The 22,993-nt window shown below is 50.1% G+C and overlaps 1 protein-coding gene across 3 annotated transcripts in view; it reads left to right on the top strand.

Moving 5' to 3' along the window:
- Nucleotides 1-22,993, top strand: part of PTPRE (protein tyrosine phosphatase receptor type E) — a 99,120-nt gene that overhangs the window by 2,669 nt on the left and 73,458 nt on the right. The window contains exon 1 of one of the 3 annotated variants that reach the window (XM_043597867.1): nt 1,083-1,896. The exons of the other annotated variants lie outside the window; for them this stretch is intronic. The gene's annotated coding sequence lies outside the window, so the exon portion shown is untranslated. Of the gene's footprint in view, nt 1-1,082; nt 1,897-22,993 lie in introns of those variants that run through there. 3 annotated transcript variants of the gene reach the window in all.

The raw sequence follows: 22,993 nt of genomic DNA on the forward strand, positions 1-22,993 counted from the left end.
GCGCCTGGGTGGCTCAGTAGGTTGAGGGTCCGGCTCTTGATTTTGGCTCGGGTCGTGATCCTAGGATTGTGGGAGGGAGCCCCACCGTGGGTTCCACTCTGGGCATGGACCCTGCTTAAGGTTCTCTCTCCCTCCCTCCCTCTCTCTCTCTTTCTCTCCCTCCACCCCTCCCCCTGCACACATGCGTGCGCTCTCTCTCTCTCTCTCTCTCTCTCTCTCTTAAGATAAAAACATAAAAATAAGGGGCACCTGACTGCTTCAGTCTGTTAGGCATCCGACTAACAGGTGATTTCACAGTCGTGGTTTCGAGCAGGCTGTGCGCTGATCGTGGAGACTGCTTGGGATTCTCTCTCTCCCTCTCCCTCTGCCCCTTGCCTGCTCACACTGTCTCTCAAAGTAAATGAATAAACTTTTTAAAAAATTGCAATTAAAATTAAAAAGTAAAAATACCAAGCGGCCATTTAAGCGGGTAGTGATGTATGTCCCAGTACTATAACAGAGAGCAAAGGAGTTCTTTTTTCTAGCCGCACACTCTGACTTTTCATTAAAAAAAAAAAAAAAGACGCTCTATATTAATATCTGGCCTTAAAAAGAAGAGTCCACTTTCCCCTGTTAAACTGGATTAAGAAGGGCCTTTTTAGCATGACCACCATCCCCCTGGTTTTCTTTTGTTTCTCCTTTTTGTACTATGTAAATACAGACTGGGGAAGTAATACTATAATTCATATCCACCATTGAACATGACCAAAGTCCCTCAACCCGACAACGCTTACGACTCTGTGGGTCTCCGTTGCCTTGTCTTTAAATAATGCAGTGGAATGTCAGAATTAAGAATTTATGCAAGACACGTAATTAAGGTTTAAATATCTTCTCCAGGCTCTGGGAGGTCTTGTATTGTTATACCAAAGGGTATCCACCGGTGAGGAAAATTAAATGATACTGTAACTTGGCTGTTTCACTTTGGTTCTTGGAAATACCAAAGGGATAAAAGGCAATGAAATTAAAGTGCTGATATTAACAGTGAATTTTATTTTAAAATTAACTTGCGGTATTCATTCGCTAGCTGTCTCCTCTTTAATGATGTATCTTTCCTCCTCTGTCAGTTTCCGTATGTGTGATTTTTCTCTTCGAAGTCCCTTTTCTTCTTCGGTGTTGGCGGGAATGGCCACCAAGGCAGGAAAAGAAAAGAAGAAGCTGAAGGTTTTTAAATGAGGTGCGGGGGCCTGGCCTGCGTTTGGCAAGGCAGGGCGGACCCCTCGGAACATGCCTTCTGACCACCTCAGCTGGGCCTACGTTTCTGCAGGTGGTTTCTCTGCTGGGCTCTGCGTCTTCAGAAATGACAAGCGTGATGTATGATGTGCAGAGCTCACAAGACTTGAACACTTTCTCAGATATTTGGCTTCGATTTCCTGCCTTTGCCCTGTTCTTGGGTTTTTATTAGCATCAGCGGATCCTCTGGGTTTCCTATCCGAGCAAAATGTGTTGCTCCCAACCGCGAAGAAGTTATTCTCCCGTAACTGAGATTGGAAGGTGACAGTACGTTGGAAGAATGCCTGCGGACCGGCTGGTGACAAACGGATTCATCCCTCATTTGTTTCCATTTCCACCCCCCTCCCCCCAGGAAAGTTTCAACATTCTTCCAAGAAGTACCACCTAAAAGGGTCCGCTAGGTAATTGTTTGTCATATGCCCAAGCCATGGATATTAAGCGGTCATGGTTTCCACTTAGAGGAAATAGGAACACAGCTCTTCTATATAAACTCGTGTCTCACCCCTGAGCTCCTAGGGACCCAGTTCAGAGCTGGAATTCTTCCACGAATCCTTTTCCAGCTGACAGGAAAACATGGATTCTCGTGGGCCGGGATGGCTCCCCAGCATCATCCCCGTAGGACCGGAGGTAAAGGGGCGCCGGAAAGGGGAACTTTTCTCGTCGCTTGGGATTTAGGTCGTGGTTGTTTGTGATATAATTCCTAAGGCGTTTAAGACTCCAGTGCGAGAGTATTAGCAGGAAGCGGTCGTTAAGGGAAAATTTGGCAAGCTCCTCCGTTCGCTTTGTCCAGCCCCGTGCAGGAAATCTGGGATTTATGCTTCAGGAAACTGTTTTAATCCACCGCAGCCGGGCCAAGTGGTGCCCAGGGACGGTGCCGTGGAGAGCCGGCTGCCTCAGGGCCGGCGGGTTGTCCGACTGCCAGGAATCCACGGTGAGGTCCACCTTTTAGGAAAACAATCCCCACTTGTTGTTGGGGCCCCAGGCTGACTGGGTGACACGTCAGAATCCCACTCATTCTAAATGGGACATTTCCTTTTTTTATTATTATTTTTTTTTATAATCAGACCCACCCTCCTAACTCACCTTATCAGCTAGATTTGTGCAGTGGCATTTTAGTTCAAAATGACACGGTGAGAACGTGGGAAGGACCTGGTCTGCAGGACAGTGAGTTGGTCCTTCAAGGAGCTTGTGATCAGGTGCACGAGGCAGGGCTGGCGTTCTGTGTGCCGGGCTTTCCAGCCTGCGCACTTCGGTGTGGAAACAGACGGCGTCCTCTGCCTGACGGTGGCATCGGTCACACTGCGGGGAAGAGGACAGGAGGTGTATCAAACTTTTGGGATGTATGACTTTTTTTTTAATATATTTTTTTAATGTTTATTTGTTTTTGAGAGACAGAGAGAGAGAGAGCATGAGCAGGGGAGGGGACAGAGAGAGAGGGAGACAGAGAACCCGAAGCAGGCTCCAGGCTCCAAGCTGTCAGCACAGGGCCCGACGCGGGGCTCGAACCCACGAACTGCGAGATCATGACCTGAGCCGAAGTCGGACGCTTCACTGACTTAGCCACCCAGGCACCCCTAAATGTTTATTTATTTTTGAGAGAGAGGGAGAGACAGAACATGAGCAGGGGCGGGGGACAGAGAGAGAGGGAGACACAGGATCGGAAGGGGGCTCCAGGCTCTGAGCTGTCAGCACAGAGCCTGAAGTGGGGCTCGAACTCACGAACTGCGAGATCATGACCTGAGCCGAAGTCGGACGCTTCACCGACTGAGTCTCCCAGGTGCCCCCGAGTGTGTGACTTACAGAGGGATTTCTGAGCCCCCGGGGCCACAGAATCGGGAATGAGGTCTGCACAGTGTTAGGAGCGGGGACGGACCCCCATTCGATGCGGGAACTCGCTGGCCCCCAACTTTAGCCCCACGGCCTGGGGGATGACCCCACGTGAACTGGGACACTGGGCAACAGGAGTATAAATCCATTCTGTTCGAAGACTGACCCTCTGAGGTGACTTTTTTAAACAGCTTATTATGGTACAGAGTTTGGTATAAAATATTTAAGATGTCGGAAAACTCTCTGTGGAATTGCTGAACGAAAATCCGTCCTGTAACGGATTATCTGAGTAGTTTTCCTTCTTGTTTTGAGTGGAAACAAGCAATAAGCAACAAGCCAGAAAAAAAAAAAATGGATTTGTGTGATTTTTATGATGGGGACTGATTGGATTCTAACAACTTTTTAAAAATACGTTGGTGGCGTTTAACTGATCTCAAACAACCCCACCAAGACCAGTCCGCTGTCAGCAATGATAGAGATTTTGTGTTCAAATACTGTACGTAAAAATATGTTGAAAGCCACCACGTTACCACGCTGTTGCTGCTGCTGCTGAGAAATGAATTTTTTAAAATCGTCATGTTGGTGGAAATTATTATTCACCAAAACAGGACTTGATCTATTTCCTGTTTTGCCACATAAGTTAAATGCCTTGTGCCGTTTATAATCACGCACATGCACACGCACACGCACACGCACACGCACACGCACGCAGAGCACTTTACAGTTTGCAGAGCTCCGGCTCACGACCTCACTCGGGCCTCCGAGATTCCTTGGAGGCAGCACAGGCGTGTGTTTTCACCTCCGCCTTGAAGAAGTGAAGACAGAGACCCAGGCCACCTGGGAGAAGTGAGCGGGTAGGACAGTGGGAAGGGACCCACCCACGGGCAGCGGCCCCTGCCCCGGGGGCACAGGTTCCCTCTGAAACCGAAAAGCAGGGACACACTCATTCCCGACCCCCGCAGTGAGGACGCAGACCTGCTGAATAGAAAGCAACATTTTCCATCATGAAAAAATATCCTTTTGCAGTTATGCGAGGCATAGAGGACAGCAATAAATGAGGACATGTCCCACGGGTCCGGCAAACGGCGTGCTGGTAGATAATTATATTTTGGAACGACTTTACGCTCAGTTGAGTTGATCTTGGCCAGCGTTCCGAGTGTTTCCACATGCTATGTGCTGACCAAATTCAGTTTTCTAATCTCTTTGCACACACTTGCCCGGCTTCCTCCCAGGTTTGGTCTGTTCCCTCCGCCGGTGTGCCTCAGGCGGCCCCTGTGGGCCCATAATCGTGCCGGGTGTTCAAAACCCCAGTGGTAGGTCCGAGTTTCCGGCTTGAGGAAATATTGCCAGTAGGGCCTATGTCAGGATCCTTTCTTTTAGCAGGTGGGGTTGTGCGTTTTGCACAGAACCCTAGGAGAGGAGTTGGACAGACCTAGAGTGTGAGTGACTCAGACACGCCCCTTCATGCCCTGAGCTGTACCTTCTTGGTCTAAAAAAGTAAAGGGCTGGGTGACAATTTCTTTAAGGTCTCTTCTAGACGCGAAGTTGATGATCCAGGGTGATGCCTGTCTGGATGTGGCGTTAACACAGGAATCTCCCTAAAGGAGCCACTGCTGTGAATCCACTAGTTACGTCCGTCTCCTTCCCTCCCGGGGGGAAGTCTGTCTATACCTCCTGCTGTAAATGTTTTACAACCTTCGCTTGGGAAGGAAAGCAGCCGTCCTTTGCCGATCTCTCTGCCTCTGCTCTTATGTTAGCTCCCACTGCCTCCAAAAGAACCAGGAAGCATAGAAAGGAGGACCTTATTCGTGGGAGAACATTTTTTTTTAATGTTTATTTATTTTTGAGAGAGGTGGAAAAACAGAGCACGAGCAGGGAAGGGGCAGAGAGAGAGGGGGAGACACAGGCTCCGAGCTGTTGGCCCAGAGCCCGAAGCGAGGCTCGAACCCACAAACCGAGAGACCACGACCCGAGCTGAAGTTGGATGCTTAACCGACTGAGCCACCCAGGTGCCCCAGTGGGAAGACATTTCTGAAGGGCAGTCTTCTTCCCATGATGTTGTGTGCGTGCACAAATTAAAGACTGCGAATCCTTCGGCTCTGATTTTAAAACTTGAGCAGAAATACGAGTTAGTAAAACAAAGGCCCTTTCCCCACCGTTCTGAGACCCGTTCTGGCAAATGGTTCTGGGGGTTGCGCGATGGTTTGTGGTACCCGAAGAAGTGATTCCCTGGGAAGGCAGATTGCTTAATCTTTTCAGAAACCATGGAAACCCCCTGGGGCGCTCTGCTTCCCTCTGGTGCGAGTTCTCAGCAGAAGAACAGGCTGGAAAGTGCCTGTCGCGGGGATGAAGTTAGCGTCCTGAATGCACGCGGTGTGGGCAAGATCACCCTCAGAGCCATCACTGTTTCCAAGTCCTGTTTCTGGCTTCCTTCCAACGTGAAGTCACCGCCGACATTCTGTTGTGCTGTTTCCTGTTGTGGGTGGATTTATTTAATTTTTAATGAGTGATTCACAACCCATGGCTGTCTGTTTTTCCTCCTGCTGAGAATTAAGGCATGTTTCCTTTAAAAAAAAAAATCGTGCTATCATCTGGGTACCGTGGTGCTCGGCGTGTTTGGGACAGGGGGACATGGTGATACCACAAAGGGGAGCCATTTAGCCTCCCCTGGACTCTTATGAAATAGTGGTGATGAGATCATCCTGTGACTATGCTGCTCCAGGGTAGAGGCGGTTGCACCTCATTTTATATCCCCAGACCCTCCTTTCTGTTGTTGAATGCCGTGTAGCTGTTTAAAAAAAAAAAAAAAATTCTTTTTTTCCATGTTGCTACAAATCCATTCCGCTTGGAAAGCCACGTGGTCAGTCTCCCTCCCGGAGAGCCCAGTAACATAATCAGTTGCCACTCACTCAAGCTTCCTCCTCGTCTGCCTGTTTACTCCAAGCGGCCTCTGTCCACCCAGCTGGGCTCACTAGCCGCCTCTGGTCCATAACCTTAATGGAAAATAGCACCGGGAGGCGGGGGGGGGGAGGGGGGGGCGCATCTTGGGACCAGAGCTGTTGAGCTCCTGTCTCAGGGTCACTCCCTGCCAGCCTGCTTCCTTCCACTCCTTGGCAGATCAGCATCACTCCTTCAGATGGGTGGGGGGTGCCTCCATCTGTACAGTGAGGCACTCCTGCCTGGCCTGGGCGTAGCCGGCCAAGCTCGTGCCCCACGCCTGCCACCAAGGACCCCAGCGTGGGGCTTGTGTACTGAGTCAGACCGCATGAGAAATCTTTTTTTTTTTTTTGCTTGTTTTAAGTAGGCTTCATGCCCGGCATAGAGCCCAACGTGGGGCTTAAAGTCACAACCCTGAGATCAAGACCTGAGCGGAGATCAAGAGTTGGGTGCAAAACCAACTGAGCCACCCAGGCGCCCCCAGAAACCTAAATAGTGCATCAGGTCCTCCTGGGTGGCTCAGTCGGTGGAGCGTCCGCCTTCATTTCAGGTCACGATCTCACGGTTCATGGGTTCGAGCCCCATGTCGGGGTCCGTGCTGATAGTGGGGAGCTTGGGGCCTGCTTTAGATTCTGTGTCTCCCTCTCTCTCTGCCCCTCCTCATCCCCCGCTTGTGTTCTGTCTCTCTCTCTCTCAAAAAATAAAATAAACATTAAAAAAATTTAAATACTGCATCAGAAATACAAATATTACATCAAGAATCTAAGTTCCAAGACGGCTCTCCAAGTACCTTCTCTAGAAATTCAGATACCATGGCAGAAATGCAGGTATTGTACTCCAAGTCCAAATACCTGGTCAAAAATCCAAGTGCCTGGTTAGAAATTCAAGTAGCATGTAAGAAATCCAAATCCTTCTCGTCAACAGTGCAGAAGTATTTGATGATTTCACTCCTATGTGGAATTTAAGAAACACGGCAGACGAACATAGGGGAAGGGAGGGAAAAATAAGATAAAAACAGAGAGGGAGGCAAACTGCAAGAGACTCCTAAGTGCAGAGAACAAACCGAGGGTTGATGGAGGGAGGTGGGTGGGTGAGGGGTGGGCATTGAGGAGGGCACTTGTTGGGATGAACACTGGCTGTCGTATGTAAGAGATGAATCAGTAAATTCTACTCCTGAAACCAGTACGACACTAGATGTTAACTGACTTGAGTTTAAATTAAAAAAAAATAAAATAAATCCAAATGCTTCTTTAGGGTTCTTTAGGAACCCAAGTACCACATCTGAGCATTTGTCACTGTAGTGCGTATCGGGTCCTCATTTTTCCCTAGAATGTGTTGCCCCTTTTCTGAAATTCATTTTAAAAGTTAAAAAAAAGGTTAACTTTTATTTCAGCTGGGCTCCTATGCAGTTCGTAGAAATTTGTCTGTTGTCTGAGTCGGGGTGACCCTGGGAGATACGAAACAGTTGGCAGTCGCCCCTAGTCACACAGCGCAGTGAGGCTCAGTGGATGGCTGAGGAAGCTTTTTCGTGACGTCGCTAATCCGGATTCCGCGAAAGACCAAGAACCAGTGTCGGCGGGGTCTCGGCAATCCTGGTGGGAAGTTTCTTAAATCCGCAGGAAAGGGTTTCCTTTGAGGATATGGTTAAAAGAGAATTAATTACATCCTCGTCTTGGGAAATGAAAAGTCAAATTAAGCGAATGGCCTGATGAAAGAGAGCTCCCGGTTCGGCTGTAGAAACGCGTCTTTTCTTGAACTCCTGTTTTCTGTTCTCCATGATTTATAGAATATGGAAAACATCGCTGGCACTGTCGCCTGGTTGGCTAGGAGACAAGGGGACGGAGACCAAGCGAGTTGGCTCCTGACTGTGACCTGCGGGACACGGCAGCTCTGGGGGCGGCCAGTGTCCTCGCTGGGACCCAGCAGCTCCCCAGGTCCACGAACGATTGCGGAAGGAGGGGGAGTACAAGAGTGGTCGGGCACAGGGAGCGGGGGGGAGAGCAGGCAGTGGGCAGAAAGAAAACTCCACCTGTGCCTTCTCCACGGTGCCTGGGTGGCACTTAGTGTGAACGGGGCCGGCTACAGAAGATGTTGGATTGCTTGTTCAAAGTGTAGGACAAAAACCCTTTTTCTTCCTTCTGTGGTCTCTCTCTGGACCTGTCATGCTGGGTTTTTTGGTTTTTTTTTTTTTCCTTCTATTCAATGTCATGGTCCCTGGGGTACGGGGGTACTCTAGGCAGCACAGACTGTCACAGATGCCCCAGACCGTGCCCCGCGACTTGGTAAGGAAGTGCACACATCAGGGGGCAGGAAGCAGGGAGTCAAGAACCAGCCCTGGGGGAGGTGGCAGCAGGTGGGCCAGGTGTAAGGCTGCAGGGTCCCGGGGCCCTGCGCCATTGTCCCATCAGCCTGCGCCTTCAAAACACAGAAATTCAGAGGTAAAGTTATTACAGACTTCAAGACAGCGGCTACTGGGCGTGCAACCCCACGCACCGGGCCCTTCTGAGTGTGGGTCTCTGGGCGACAGCTCTGGTCTCTCACCCCCGCCCCTCCCCAGCAGCCCGGCCGTAAGAAATGATGGTCAGAGCGCTGGAATGTTCACTCGTGGATTTTGTAATAAGGGACTTCTGTTCCCGAGGAACGCGGTCCATTTCCAAAGAGTGTTTTATTTCTCTCTGCATCGTTAGTTTATGGGAAGGTCTTCCCGGCCTACCCTGAAACAGCCCTCGCTACCCAACCCCCAGCCCATCACGTTCTGCAACCCTGTTTCACTTTCTTTATGTTGTCGTTCAAGCCCTAGTGCGAGGGTGGGGTGTTTATCCACTCTGTCCCCTGCGGGAACGTAGGCACACCAGCGAGGGCACGATGCGGGAGTGTGTGTTTACTATTCCTTACGCTGCCTCACATCCTTTTTGGAGCAAGGTGGATAAAAATACACAAGGGAAGTCAACCGGCACCCCGAAATGCAGAGTGCAGAGTGGGGGGGCTTGCCAGAACTTGGGCATACCTGCCAGGAGACCGACGACAGCAAAACAGTCATGTGCCTTTTGGGGCCTCCATTTGAAGGACTTAAGACGGGTCCCCGAGGCCCCTAAATTCTCAGGGTCGGCGGATCCAGAATCACACCACGGGATTACTCAGCCTGTGCTCGGCTAATGGCCCAGAGCCTGTGGCAGGGTTTGAAACTGGACAGCCCCCAAGGCTTTCTGGGGTTTCATAAATAGCTTCATGCGATAGGTTGTTATAAACACATCAAAGCCTTGTTTTCCTGTGACACTGCAATATTTGGTGAGTTCTTCTGGATGGCATAGCAGAATGGCTGAAGTAAACATTGCCTGGAGTGGTTGAGAGTTTGCTGAGCGTTGGGGAAAACTGTCAGGTCAGGAACCTAATCATTCTTACATGCCTCATTTGTCATTTCTTTTTTTTTTTTTTTAAGTTTATTTATTTATTTTGAGAGAGAGAGGGGAGGGGCAGAGACCGTGGGGGCAGAGAGAATCCCAAGCAGGCTCCTTGCTAACAGCAGAGGGGCTCGATCCCACACACCTCAAGATCATGACTTGAGCTGAGATCAAGAGTCAGACGCTCAACCGACCGAGCGACCCAGACGCCCCGCCCCCATTTAGCATCTCTGCCCATGTTTACACTCATTCTCCACCCGCGTGCGCACACACGCTGGGAAGAAAAAACCCCAGACCGCCTTGAAGCAAATGGATGTGACCTCTCTTTCTAGAATGTGTGTTAGTAGGCAGTAGGGAGCTTTCTGTGAGAGCTCAGCGAGCCGTCCGCCCCACCTGCGTCTGCCTTAGCGGACGGCCCTGGCGTTTGAAGAGTCTAGTGTCTCTGGGGAAATTCACGTCGTGGACATCTCGTTGCCAGGAAGCAGGGCCACTCACTTTTCGTTTCAAGATGATGTGAAGTCGCGTGTGTTATTCCCAGTGTGGACGTGGAGCCGTGAACGATGTCTGATTATTTGGAAGGGGAGCGAGCCGAAGGAGGACACGCGATGCCGGAAGCTTCCGTTGCTCAGCAACGTGTAATTTTACCTGTGTTTCACCAAAGGCAGGTAAATGGGCAAAGCCCATTTAATACGGATGGCACGTAAAGGGGAAGATGTCAGCACCTGCCCTGTTCAAATCATTGCTTCCGCCGTGGAAAATAAGCAGCAAAGGACAGATCCGGGCGGGTCGGACACCGGTGGGCGCCCCGGGAGGGCGGGCAGTGCAGCGATGCCCCCTTCTCCTGCATCATACTGACTTAGCAATAAAGCACATTGAGTTGCTCAGGTTTCTAACTGTACAATCTCTGGCCTCAGAAGCCCCTTCCCGAAGGTTCACGGCTGAGGCCACCCCTGTTTTCCTAAGTGTGGCCCCTCAGTATGGAACCCATGTCTGTGCAACTGCATCCGTCCAGGACACCCCGCCTCCCCGGCCCCAGCTTCCGCTGTCTGCTTCCTTGAATGTCGGCAGCTCAGCTCACGAAAAGGCTTCCTTCCAGTGAAGAAACCCACATGCCCTCAGGCTCTGCAGTCACAGAAACCAGGCTGGCGAGTCCTGGCTGTTGGGAGTTACTGTAAATGCCGTGCCCCCCATTTCTTGGTGGAGTGGGTGTTGCAAGAAGTGTGTCTATTCATTGTTGTAGCCTCGGTGTAAGGCCCCCATGACATTCTTTCCTGTGTGGGGAGAGTTTTCCTTCTGTTCCTAAAACAACAGCTTCTCAGCTTTAAGCCTGGCCAATCTTAATAGAGTCGTGGCAAAAAAAAAAAAAAAAAAGTAAAGCAAAGCAAAGCAAAAAACAAAAAACAAATAAAGGGCATTGGCGGGGATGGGGGGGGTGAGGCGGGAGTGATGGAATTTGCATTCATTTGCATGCACAAATAACCTGGCGCAAACTCCGGTTAACTTCATGATTTGGGGCCAAATTAAAAATTTTTTAATGTTTATTTATTTTTGAGACAGAGAGACAGAGAGACAGAGCACAGAGGGAGACAGAGACACAGGATCCGAAGCTCAGGCTCCAGGCTCAGAGCTGTCAGCACAGAACCTGGCTCGAACCCACCAACTCTGAGATCATGACCTGAGCCGAAGTCGGACACTCAACCGACTGAGCCACTCAGGCGCCCCTTGGGGCCAAATTTAGATTTGACATTTTCCTTGAAGCTTCGCTTTAGTTAATTACCACCTTTAGGTCCACTCCAGGTTTATTTCTCCCCTTTTGATTGACACCATCTTGTTGGGAGGCCAAGCCAGCCCTTAAGACCATTTTGCTATAAGAGCCAAGGGCAGGGGCGCCTGGGTGGCTCGGTCGGTTGGGGTCCGACTTCGGCTCAGGTCACCATCTCACGTTTCGTGAGTTTGAGCCCCTTATCAGGCTCTGTGCTGACGGCTCGGAGCCTGGAGCCTGCTTCCGATTCTGTGCCTCCCTCTCTCTCTGCCCCTCCCCTGCTCGTGCTCGCTCTCTCTCTCTCTCAAAAATAAGTAATATTAAATTTTAAAAAATAAAAAGAAAAGAAAAAAAGAGCTAAGGGCAGCCAAGTGTCCAGATAAACTCGGGGTCTGCAGAAGGTAAAGCTGTGAAGCCCGTGTGCTCCAAAGGGAGGTTTCCACCTGTCGTCTTCAAGGCCATCCCTCACGTCCCTGCTCTGCTGTGGGGCTGTCACAGGGTAGATACCCTCTTCCAGCCTGGACTCCAGGGCTGGAGCCTCAGGGAACCAGCCTCCGCGAGTTCAAGTGGAGTTCAGCGCTCGAATAGTAGTACCTCCCTTGTTTTATTGTTATTGCTGTTGTTGTGTGAAGCCAGGCTTCACAGGTGAGAGCCCCCAGGAGCCCGCAGAAGCGTATGTGTATGTGTTTGTGTGTGAATGTGCGTGTGCACTGGTGACAAATACAAGCAAGACAGGAGACGTACACATTGCTCAGCCGATGCTTCAAAAAAGAACATGGCAGGGGTTCAATTAATGGGAACTCCCAGCCCCCCTCCCCCTGCCCCCCCCAAAAAATGTATTTTTGCCGATTTCTAGTTTTCTCACTCCTGCTTTCTGAGCAGCTCTCCTCGGGTCACTGGGAATAGTGAGAAACGTTTCCTGAAGTTCATAGAGGGGGATACGTGGCGGTACCGGGAGGGGTTTCGTCTCCTTGTTTTCGATCTCGTGGCGCGTGTTTCTGCCGTTGGGTCAAGGGCACTTTCGGCTGTCACCGCTCATCCCCGCCGTGAGGGGGAGCTGGGGCTTCTACTGACTCAGTTTTACCTAGCCAGGTGTTTGTTGTATGAAACACCCGTGCCGTGTGAAACAAATAGCTGGGGGTAAGCGTGTGGCGTGGCTGCAGCGGGAGGGGCGGAACCCACGGCAGCCGTGCTGCGGCGGCGTCACCATGGCAACCGGTGGAAATAATGGCCCCCTTCGGGAATAAAAGAGATCTCAATCCTGTTGCGAGCGAGCCGCGCTGGCTGTCTGCGGGAGAGATGGTCTTCGGTGATTGTTTCAGAAATGTCCTTATCAACAGACCCTGAATGAGAGGCGGCGTTTTCGGAAAATAAATGGATCTGCAGACAACCCATGTGATAATCTAAGTCACCGAGGACAGCAAGGCAGGGATTTGAGAAGCTGGCGAGGGAATACCACGGGTATGTCCCGTGCCCACCGCCGTGCCTGTGCCTGCTCGAAGCCTGGTCACTGGCCCTGCCGCGCAGGATCGTTGCTGGCTTTTTTTTTTTTTTTTTTTAATGGGAGGCAGACAGCATTGGGAATCCAAGGAACTTGAGTATATAACTAGCACCTCCTTGGCACATAGCAAGTACTCAGTAAACAGTACCTCGGATCAAATGCTCAGGACCAAATGAAAGTGCCTGGGGCTGGTCAGAGGGATTGTAAAAGTATTAAAAAAAATAAAAAAGTAAGAGAGTACAGCCAACCATCCTCCAACGTCGCGGGCCACTTTGGTGCGTTTATGTGAGTGTCTCCCTGAAAGACTAGACCCTGTGTTAGAACTGTTCGTGCACTTGTGATGCCAGCACTCATCGCCCCATCTTTGGGGAAGGGCACTTTCTGTATAAAGCCACCATCTCCCCGGGGATGTTCAACCCGTAGAACGCGAAACCCAGAAGCTTCCACTTTGTCGCAAGGGAAGGGGAACTTGGTAAGAACAGGCAACGCGCAAGCAGCAGAGAGTTTCAGCTTTTCGGATAACAGACGAGAGAGTAATCTTGTGGGTACATTTCCCTTTTTAGTTTAGGAAGTGCTGTGGAAGAAAACAGAGATATTTTTGATAGGACTTGACTCTGCAGAGCAGCACCGTGCCTGAAATAGAACTGCTCTTTAAGCCGAGTGGAAAACTCTAGAATGAAAAAAATGTACCTTTACACCCTATTTGGGGGAAAAGGACTCCTAATGGATGTGCCAGGGAGCCTCTTTCCCGGTTCCACTGTATTTGCATTTCAAATTCCTTTTGCCTTGAAAGAACCCTTTTGAAAGAATAACATGAGCAGTGACTTTTGCTGGAAAACTGCATGTGCAGCGTGGGGGTTTGTGATCGGGGCTGACCCTGTCTTCTCCTCCCCTCCGCCTGCGGGCCCCGGGTCCTCTCCCTTCCTCTGTCCTCCACCCCCAGCCCCCTCTGCTGCCGCAGCCAGACTGGCTTGCATGCTGCCTGTCCTACTGATTTATTTTAAGCATAAAAAAAAAATGTCACTACACCACTATGGTTATAAATTTATTTTTAAGTATTGATTTCAACGAGAGATGAGCACGCTCTCCTGTCACTTTTTCCCTGCTGGATTTTCGGCTCTGGTTTCTGATGACATCGTCTGAGTGCCTGCGGCCAGCAGCCTCAGGAGGAGAATTGCAAAGGGAAAACCACGCGTAAATAATGTATCACCCCTCGCATCTGTAGCCCGCTTGGAAATGTTCACGTGATCAGCCGGTGAGACTCCAGCGCCGTGAACGTGGGTTTGAGCAAGGTGATCACCTAGGGGCTGCTTAGAAAGTGATGCTGTGTAAGTATCCATGGATGCAGAATACAGACACGGAAGGGGATTTCCAGAAGGTTCCTCCTGTCTCTCATGGAGGTTGTGAGGAAAAATGCACTCTCCACTAGCTTTTAGAGTTTAATATCTGATGTTGCTTCTCCCTGATAAGTTAGGGATGTCATGGCCGTTCTGTTCTTCGCCAAGCCCCCGTGTGAGTTTACGCCACCAGTTGGTCAGACGTAACATCCCTGTAGGTGCTGGTTCCGCAGCTTTGTTTTCTTTTGCTTTTTTGTTTTGTTTTTGCTATATTTTATTAAAAGAATTCTAAGCATACATAAAAGGAAAAAGAATTACATACTGGAGCTCTTTTCCCCAAATAGGGCTTAGAATGAAAATATGAACAGATTCAAGAAGCATTTTCATAATGTACAAATGGTGACTAGACCCTGGACTTTTTTTTTTTTTTTTTAACATACTATGTACATGTGCTCTTGGTTTTGGGGCAGATTCCCGTGATTCATCACTTACATACAACACCCAGTGCTCATCCCAACAAATGCCTCCTCAACGCCCATCCCCCATTTCTCCCTCTCCCCCGCCCCCTCCCATCAACCCTCCGTGATTCACGCCAGTCTTATGCCTTCCTGCTTCGGTATAAATTGCTATTTAATATAGAAGTGCTTTCTCTTTCACTTGAAATACAATAACCAAATGTACTTTAAGCAGCGAGAACGTACTTAAAATTTTGGACATGTGTCTTTCAACTAATGTGAAAATTATAAAGGCATTTTAGGAGGAATTTGACCTGAAAGCTGAGTAACCAATTACTTGAAACATTACATGATAAAACTGGAGGAAGAGATTTTTCCCTTTCTTTCTTCCTTTCTTCTTTCTTTCTTTCTTTCTTTCTACCACACGGCTTGTGGTTGAAGGCTGTATCATATATATATATATTTTTTTTTTAATTTTTTTTAATGTTTATTTATATTTGAGAGAGAGAGACTGAAACAGAGCATGAGAAGGAAAGGGGCAGAGAGAGGCAGACACAGAATCTGAAGCAGGCTCCAGGCTCTAAGCTGTCAGCACAGAGCCCGACGCGGGGCTTGAACCCACAAACTGTGAGATCATGACCTGAGCCGAAGTTGGCGCTTAACTGACGGAGCCCCCCAGGCGCCCTGAAGGCTGTATCATAATACTGAGCAGCACATGTTCTCATAGAGACTGCATTTGATAAATGCACGAATGACTTTTCAATTACTAATACTACTACCTGGGTAAACCCAGACACAACTCACCTGTGAATTGTTTTTGATACGTATGGTGAGAACACCTTTCCTGCTGGGAAGAAAAGAATAGGTTGCCTTCTGTGCAGTGTTTTTTTGTTTTTTTTAATTTTTTTTTAACGTTTATTTATTTTTGAGACAGAGACAGAGCATGAACAGGGGAGGGGCAGACAGAGAGGGAGACACAGAATCGGAAACAGGCTCCAGGTTCTGAGCTGTCAGCATAGAGCCCGACGTGGGGCTTGAACTCATGGACCGCGAGATCATGACCTGAGCCAAAGTCGGAAGCTTAACCGACTGAGCCACCCAGGTGCCCCTGTGCGGTGTTTTATTTCAACCAGTTTATCCCAGAACGTCAGTCTTTCCTTGGTGCCCCCTGAGCTCTGTTCTCCACTCAAAGGACGCGGTCGTCGCCCCATTACCCTGAGAATCCCTGCCCCCTGAGTGCTCAGCAAAGCAGAGCCTCATCATGCCTCAAGAGGTGACAGGAAGCTGAGCTGCCCGGCCAGCTTCCCTCAGAGCCCAGGGAGAAGGGGTCCCTGTGCATCTGGGCCTCCGCACGGAGTGTGGCAAGTGCATCCGCAGTTCACGGTAAATATGTTTGCTTTATGTCGTTTGCATCAGAGAGAACATTAGACTATTTCACGTTAGAAAGTTGAGGGGGAAAACTTACTCATGCTTTGTCGATGATGTGAACGGGCTTCCCTTGCCTCGAAGTCAACTGTGAACCATCCCGACTGTTCTTGGCTCAAGAGAAGTCTGATCGCCTGCCCGTGTACGGGACAGCATGCAGGAAAATGTCAGGGGCGCTGCGCCGTGTGCACGTGGGAAGTTCTCAAGGAGCATTTGGTTTTCCATTTGCTTCCTTTCACGTCGGGCTGCTGGTGCGCTGGAGAAGGGCACCTCGTGGGTGAAACCGGAGCTTTCTGTGAGGGGTGTTTTGTCCCAGGTGTGCGCCGGGTGGTGACTGCGGGGTCAGGAAGTTAGTACACAGGTGGCCACCTGCAGGACAGCTCCAAAGGAAAAGCACAGGGAAGAGCATGCGCTTCAGGAGTAAGTTGGGACTCACTCTCTGAGTCCAGGGGCCCCGGCAACAGAAACGGGTTTGAGGAGGGAGGAGGCAGCAATGGGGCTGCTGGCAGGAGAGGTCCGTTGTCCCGTCTTCCCAGCGCCGTGGCACAGAGCAGGTGTTCACAAAGTCATTCCTGGGGCGCCCGGGTGGCTCCGTCAGTTAAGCGGCCGACTTCGGCTCAGGTCACGATCTCACAGTTCGTGGGTTTGAGCCCCGCGTCGGGCTCTGCGCTGACAACTCGGAGCCTGGAGCCTGCTTCCGATTCTGTCTCCCTCTCTCTCTCTACCCCTCCCCCACGCTCTCTCTCCCTCTCTCTCTCGCTCTCAAAAATAAATAAACATTAAAAAAAGTATTTTCTGAGTAAATAAAAGTGAACGAAATGACAGGCAATGTCAACTTGTTTTTGCAAGATTTGTCATATATGATATGTTCTGTCCCTCTCCCCCCACCGCGCATATATACTTACATAACGTAGAGTATTGAAAAGCAGCAGGGGCCTTGGAATTAGACACTGGGTTCAAATCCTGGCTTGTCACTATGTCACTATGAGACCTCATTTGAGCCAGGGCCCAGGGGGCCCAGATGAGACCGCTCTTGTGATGCACGGCCATGCCACCTGCCTGGGAGCAGGGCCCAGGCACCATTGCTGTTCCTACCCTTCTTGTTATTTCTGCCTTCCTGTTCTCCTGATGCCCCTGGAGAGCAGTGATTTGTATTTCCTTGGGAAATAAATTTTAAAAACCAGCCAGGCTCTGGGGCAAAAACAAAACAAAACAAAACAAAACAAAAAAAACAACTTGCAAAATATTTTCTAGTGCATTAAAGAATATGAGCCCTGTCAGTTCTGAAGCAGACTATAAGATTTGGATTTTAAAACTATACCTTGGGGGCGCCTGGGGGGCTCAGTCGGTTGAGCGCATCCGACTTCAGCTCAGGTCACGGTGTCACAGATGGTAAGTTCGAGCCCCACATCGGGCTCATTGCTGTCATCCTCTGTCCCCCCCCCCCCGTCCCTCCCCTGCTCGCATGCACTCTGTCTCTCCTGTCTCTCAAAAATAAATATTTAAAAGTTAAAAAAAAAAACTGTACCTTGTTACATTCATCCTGATTATAGTCCAAAAAAAAAAAAAAAAAAAGACCTAACTTAATTAGTGTGAATGTCGCCACGTAACTTCTAATCATGAGTGTCATTTTCAGTACCTGCTCACCATGTAATTCAGCACAAAGGGACCAGCAGAATATCAGACTAGTATTTCATCAGGAGACATGACAACTTTAGAAGGGGAAAGTTTAGAGCTTGGAAGCCCGCATGGGGCCCCGTGTGCCTGCTGGGACATCCCATCTGCAGCGGCAGCTCCGGGGCTCTGGGCGCCCCCACCCCGGAGTGTCCGCCCCTTCGGCCTCAGGAAGCTGTGTCACGACTGCCACACGTCACTCCGTGTTTCTGTGCCGTTTCCTTTCCTGGAAAGTGAGGATCCTAATGGCCCCACTCTCTTACTGTTGTAGCAGGGGTTGAATGGGTTAAAGATGGAAAGCACTTAGTACTTAGCTCTGAGTGCACAGTACTCAGTAGATGCTGCTTACTCTCATTTCTGCAGATGTCCTTGGCTATGAAGGAAGATCTTGGAAGCCAAAGGGGGGAGGGTGCCTTTTATCCCAAAGTACAGCGTGCGGTGGTCCTCGGACGATCTGTCCTTACGGGGATATCATTCGTGTAACGTAACGTTAGCTATCTTAAAGAGAACAGTTAAGGAGCGCTTAGTGCGTCCGTCATGTTGTACAGCTTCTATCTCTATCTAGTTCCAACACATTTTCCTCAGCCCAGAAGGAACTCCCGGCAACCAGTAGCCATCACTCCGCATTTCCCCCTCCCCCCCAACCCCAGGCAACCAGTAATCTGCATTCTGTCTCTCCTGATTTAGTATTCTGGGTGTTTCACATAAATGAAATCATACAATCTGTGACCTTTCTGTCTGGCTTCTCTCCCTTAGCAGTATCTTTTGAGGATCATCCACGGCCCAGCATGTGTCCATACATCCTTCCTTTTCATGGCTGGATAGCAGCCCATTGGGTGATGGGCCACATCCGGTTTATCCATTCATCCACCCGTGGATCTTGAAGTGTTCTGCCTTCAGCCCATTGTGGATGGTGCTGCTGCGACCATTCGGGTCCACGTTGTGTTCGGGCGTGCCGTTCTCAGTTCTCTCCAGTGTATACCCAGGGCTGGGATTACCGGGGCCATCGTAACTCTGTTTACCTTTCTGAGGAGTTGCCAGAGTCCCCTGCAGTGGCCATGCTGTTTTACGTTCCCACCAGCCACGTATGAGGGTTCCAGCCCTTTCACTCCCTCACCGACCCTTTTTAGTTTCTGTTTTTAAAAAATTATAGCCACCCTAGTGGGCGTGAAGCGGTTATGTGATTGTGGGCTTGGCGTGCGTTGCCCCAACGATCCGTGGTATTGAGCATCCTTTCGTGTGCTTGCTGGCCAGTCAGAGGTTTTCTTTGGAGAAATGTCCACTCAAGTTCCTTGTCCACTTTGTTTTTGCCTGAGTTATTCGTCTTTCTCTTGCTGAGCTAACAACAGTGTTTTTGTGCATTCTGGACGCAAGATCCTAACCCGCTACGTTGTTTGCAAGTGTTTTTCCCGTTCCATAGGTTGTCTTTTCCCTTTCTTGATAGTATCCTTTGATGCACAAAAGTCCTTGAGGGTTTTCGGTGGAAACTGAGCTCCGCAGTGAAAAACTTTGAATCACAAAGAGACAAAGTCCTTCCCTTCTTTATTCTCCTGCTGTCTTCCTCAGACTCAAAGAGAGGCTCACCTTGGATCCAGTGTGTTTTTAACATCTCTGCAACTTGCTCATCTACCTTGTTAACAAAAGGACGGCAGGCTTTGACCCAAGAGCCTTCATTTCACAGTTCCCCTCCCCCACAGTCCTTGAGTTCATTGTGAAGGTCAGCTCTGGATCCGGCGAGCCACGCTGCTTTTTCCGTTTACACTAATGACAAAGAGTTTCTTTTTGGGGGCGGCTGGGTGGCTCGGTCGGTTGAGCATCCAAATCTTGATTTCAGCTCAGGTCACCATGTCACCGTTGGTGACTTCAAGCCGAGTCAGGCTCTGGGTTGTCAGCTCAGAACCTGCTTGGGATTCTCTCTCTCCCTCTCTGCCCTCCCCCTAGTCTCCACCTTTCCAAATAAATAACCTTTAAAAAAAAGTTTCTTTTTAAAATTGCGTATTTGGGGGTGCCTGGGTGGCTCAGTGAGTTAAGTGCCTGACTTCGGCTCAGGTCATGATCTCGCGGTCCGTGAGTTCGAGCCCCGCGTCGGGCTCTGTGCTGACGGCTCCGAGCCTGGAGCCTGCTTCAGATTCCGTGTCTCCCCCTCTCTCTGCCCCTCCCCTGCTCATGCTCTGTCTCTCTCTCTCTCTCAAAAATATTCAAAACAATTTTTTTCAAGAAATTGCATATTTGATTTTCTCAGAAAAATGAGTGGATGATGTGAGGAAGCTTGTGAAGGCGGTGAGAGAGCCCCTGGGTGTCCCTGAGCAGGTGGCAGGTGAGGGGTGCGTGAGGACCGCCAGCCTGGTGATGGGGTGCAGAGGGGGTGGACAGCGCTGGGCAGGCCTGCCCCCGTGGGCTCCTGCACGCCGCGTTCCGGGGTTATCCGAGGCCCTGTTCCTCCCTGAACTCTCACCGCCGTCGGGTGAGGTGAAGAAGGTCTTGACCTTCCGGGAAAAGAGACAGAGCACAGGAAGGCTGTGAAATTTGCCTGAGAGAAGGATGTGGTGGGACCTAGTGACGGACGAATGTGGCACATGAGGAGGGAGGAGGGTCTGGAAGGATCTGGAAGGATCCAGCAGCCAACAAAGGGAGACATGGGCAGACAGGACACTAGATCACTAGATGCATTTTTAGAAACCTTTCTTAGCTCAGCACCTGTATGAGTCTGGTGGGGCTGTTGTAAGACATTAATACAAACTCGGTGGCTTGAACCAAGAGAAGCGTGTTCTTTCGTAGTTCTGGGGGCTGGAAGCGTGACACCAAGGTGTCAGCAGGGCCACACCGCTTTTGATGGCTCTGGGAGGGAGTCCTTCCCGCCTCTTCCAGCTTGGATGGCTGCTAGCAACCCTTGGCTTCCTTGGCCTATGGCCGCAATTGGCTCTTTTCCACCTCGTCCTCACGTGGCCTTCTGTGCGCGTGCGTCCGTATCCTCTCTTCTTACAAGCCACCAGTCAGTGGATTCAGGGCCCGTCCTAATCGCTCATGACCTCGTTTCCACTTAACTCATTGCATCTGCAGAGACTCTATTTCCAGACAGGTCACGTTCCCAGTACACCCAAATTTTGCGGGGAACACAATTCAACCCATGGAAGTTGGCGGTTTCTCCCCTTCTGCTGGAGGTCTTGGGGGGGGTAGTAATGATACCGTTGGGTTTCCTAAGACCAAACCCAGTGCCTCCACCTCCTCTCTGGAGTTCTGGCCTCAGTGGGGGTCTGTGCCACCAGGGTCCCCGGGTGCAATTTCCCAGACCAAGGAGAAAGTGGATTTTCACGGGCCAGGTTAAATCAGAGCACCAGAATCAACATGGAGGAGCCCCTTACACACTTCGATGATTTTGACATGCAAATCACTGCTTAAGTCTCTTTCCTCCTGTCTGAGCCAAATAGAAATTACTGGGAGGTTCGCAGTGTCTCAAGTTGGTTAAATTGTGTTTACGTAGTTTCTAGAAACAAACTGGAGACGGAGTAGTCTTTAGGCCGTGTTGATCCTGGGAAGCATCCCTGTGGAAAGGCTCCCTGCGTGGAGTGGCAAGGCAGCTGACTTTTCTTCTGACGGCCTGACTTTGCCCGACTGGGGATACAGCAGAAGGGAGACCCGTCAGCCTTCGGGTGGCCAAAAGAATGGAGAAAGCCTACCCCAGGGCCATCAAAGGAGCCTTCCTCAGCCCCAGAGACTGTGTCAGGCCCCATGAAGGAATCTTCCACCAGAAAAAGCATTTCTGGGACGGCTCTGCCCCTCGCCCCTCCCTTATCGTCATCAGATTTCAAATAAAGGAGCGTTCTGTACTCAAAAGGGTTTGATACAGCCGATGTCCAGTTTGACTGTTCTTAACGAGGCCAACCTTTATTTGGCCCGAACATTGCTAAATAAACCCAAATTCTCACGGCCTGTTTCCTACTTTCCTGTTTGTTACCTGACTTTCTGGCAGATTGTGACATTGATTTCCTTTGAGGTCTCTTTCCTTACCTTTTTTTTTTTTTTTTTTTCCCTCCTGGTAACTCAACAAGGAATTCTCAAAGGGCATAAAATTCTGTGATTCTATATCGATAAATATTTGAGGAGACACAGCTGGTGTTTATAAAGACATTGGTTGGGGAAAAACAAAGTCAACTCAGGCTTCGGTTGTGGTTTTGGGGTTGTTGTTTTTTTTTTTTTTCGTAAACCTTTCTGCCATTCCATTCACTCACTAAACAAATATTTATTAAGTGCCTGTTTTACGAGGCAAGGGCGTTTCCCAGGTAGGACAGAATGGAAATGAAGTTCTCAGTAAAGATATTTGGAGTCGTAAACCCACAAAATGCTAACGTGGGTTAGTGCCAAAAACAATTCATAGATTTTGGGGGGTGGGGCGGGAGTGAAAGTAAATATTTTCAGTGAGTTTTTGGAATTTACAGAATGTGTTCTGTTTTTCCTGCAAGGAACTGGTTTTCAGTTTACACAGAGCCCCAAGCTCCTTACGCTTGTCCCGGCAAAATCTCACAGAGTTTCAGAATAATTCCCGGGTCTGATGAGCTTGCTGTGATGGTGGAGGCCTGGTTTGCTGAAGTCTGGTCATGTTCAGACTGCCTGGGTTGGAACTCAGGGTGGGCAGATTTCCAGCTGTCAAGTTTGGGACAGGTTTCTTAACCTCTCTGACCACCCCCCCCCCGTAAGACAGGCCTGAGGGGAGCCTTGTGTGTCTCCCAGAACTTGGGACGGCCAAGGATGTAAAGTTTGTGCAGCACCATCCACGCCAGAGCAAGTACCCTGGAAATGTCACTGTCATGATCACCAGCGCCCTTGCTTGTCCTCGCCTGCCTTGCTTCTGGAAATGGTTGTCTCTGAAATAAGGGTGCATGTTCTGTCCCAGGTACCTACTTCCTATGTAGGTAGACCTCCTGAGTCCCAGTGCTGACTCACATTCGTCCCCATCGTCTGCAAGGGGCAGGCGTGCACTGGGGTGGGAGCAGCCCCCCGCCTCCCTAGGAAGAAGGCTTCCTTCCCAGCTGGGGAGGCAGCACTAGCTCTGGGCCAGGGGCACCTGCAGAGTCCGCTGGCCCGTGCACCTGCCAGGGAATGAGGCAGGGCTCTCTCTGTGTGTGCCTGAAATAGCCTCATTTCAGGAAGGAAAAAAGAAATCCTAGAGATTCTTAGCAACTTTCAGGAGCCAGGGGGAATTTTAAAGACGCGGAGGCCTCCAAACCAAGTCTTGTTGTCTCTGAATCAAGTTGTGCAGTATCCTTCCTCCCGGTGGGCTGGGGGACTCTGGAGTGGAGGCAGCAGCCAGCCCGGGCTAGCGGGAGGCGAGGATTCCCCCCTGCGGTCCCGATGTGGGGAGGAGCCCCTGTCTCGCCTTCCTCAGGTCGTGCGGGCTGAGGTCACAG

Source organism: Prionailurus bengalensis, chromosome D2 (genome assembly GCF_016509475.1).
Source record: "Prionailurus bengalensis isolate Pbe53 chromosome D2, Fcat_Pben_1.1_paternal_pri, whole genome shotgun sequence".
NCBI lineage: Eukaryota > Metazoa > Chordata > Mammalia > Carnivora > Felidae > Prionailurus > Prionailurus bengalensis.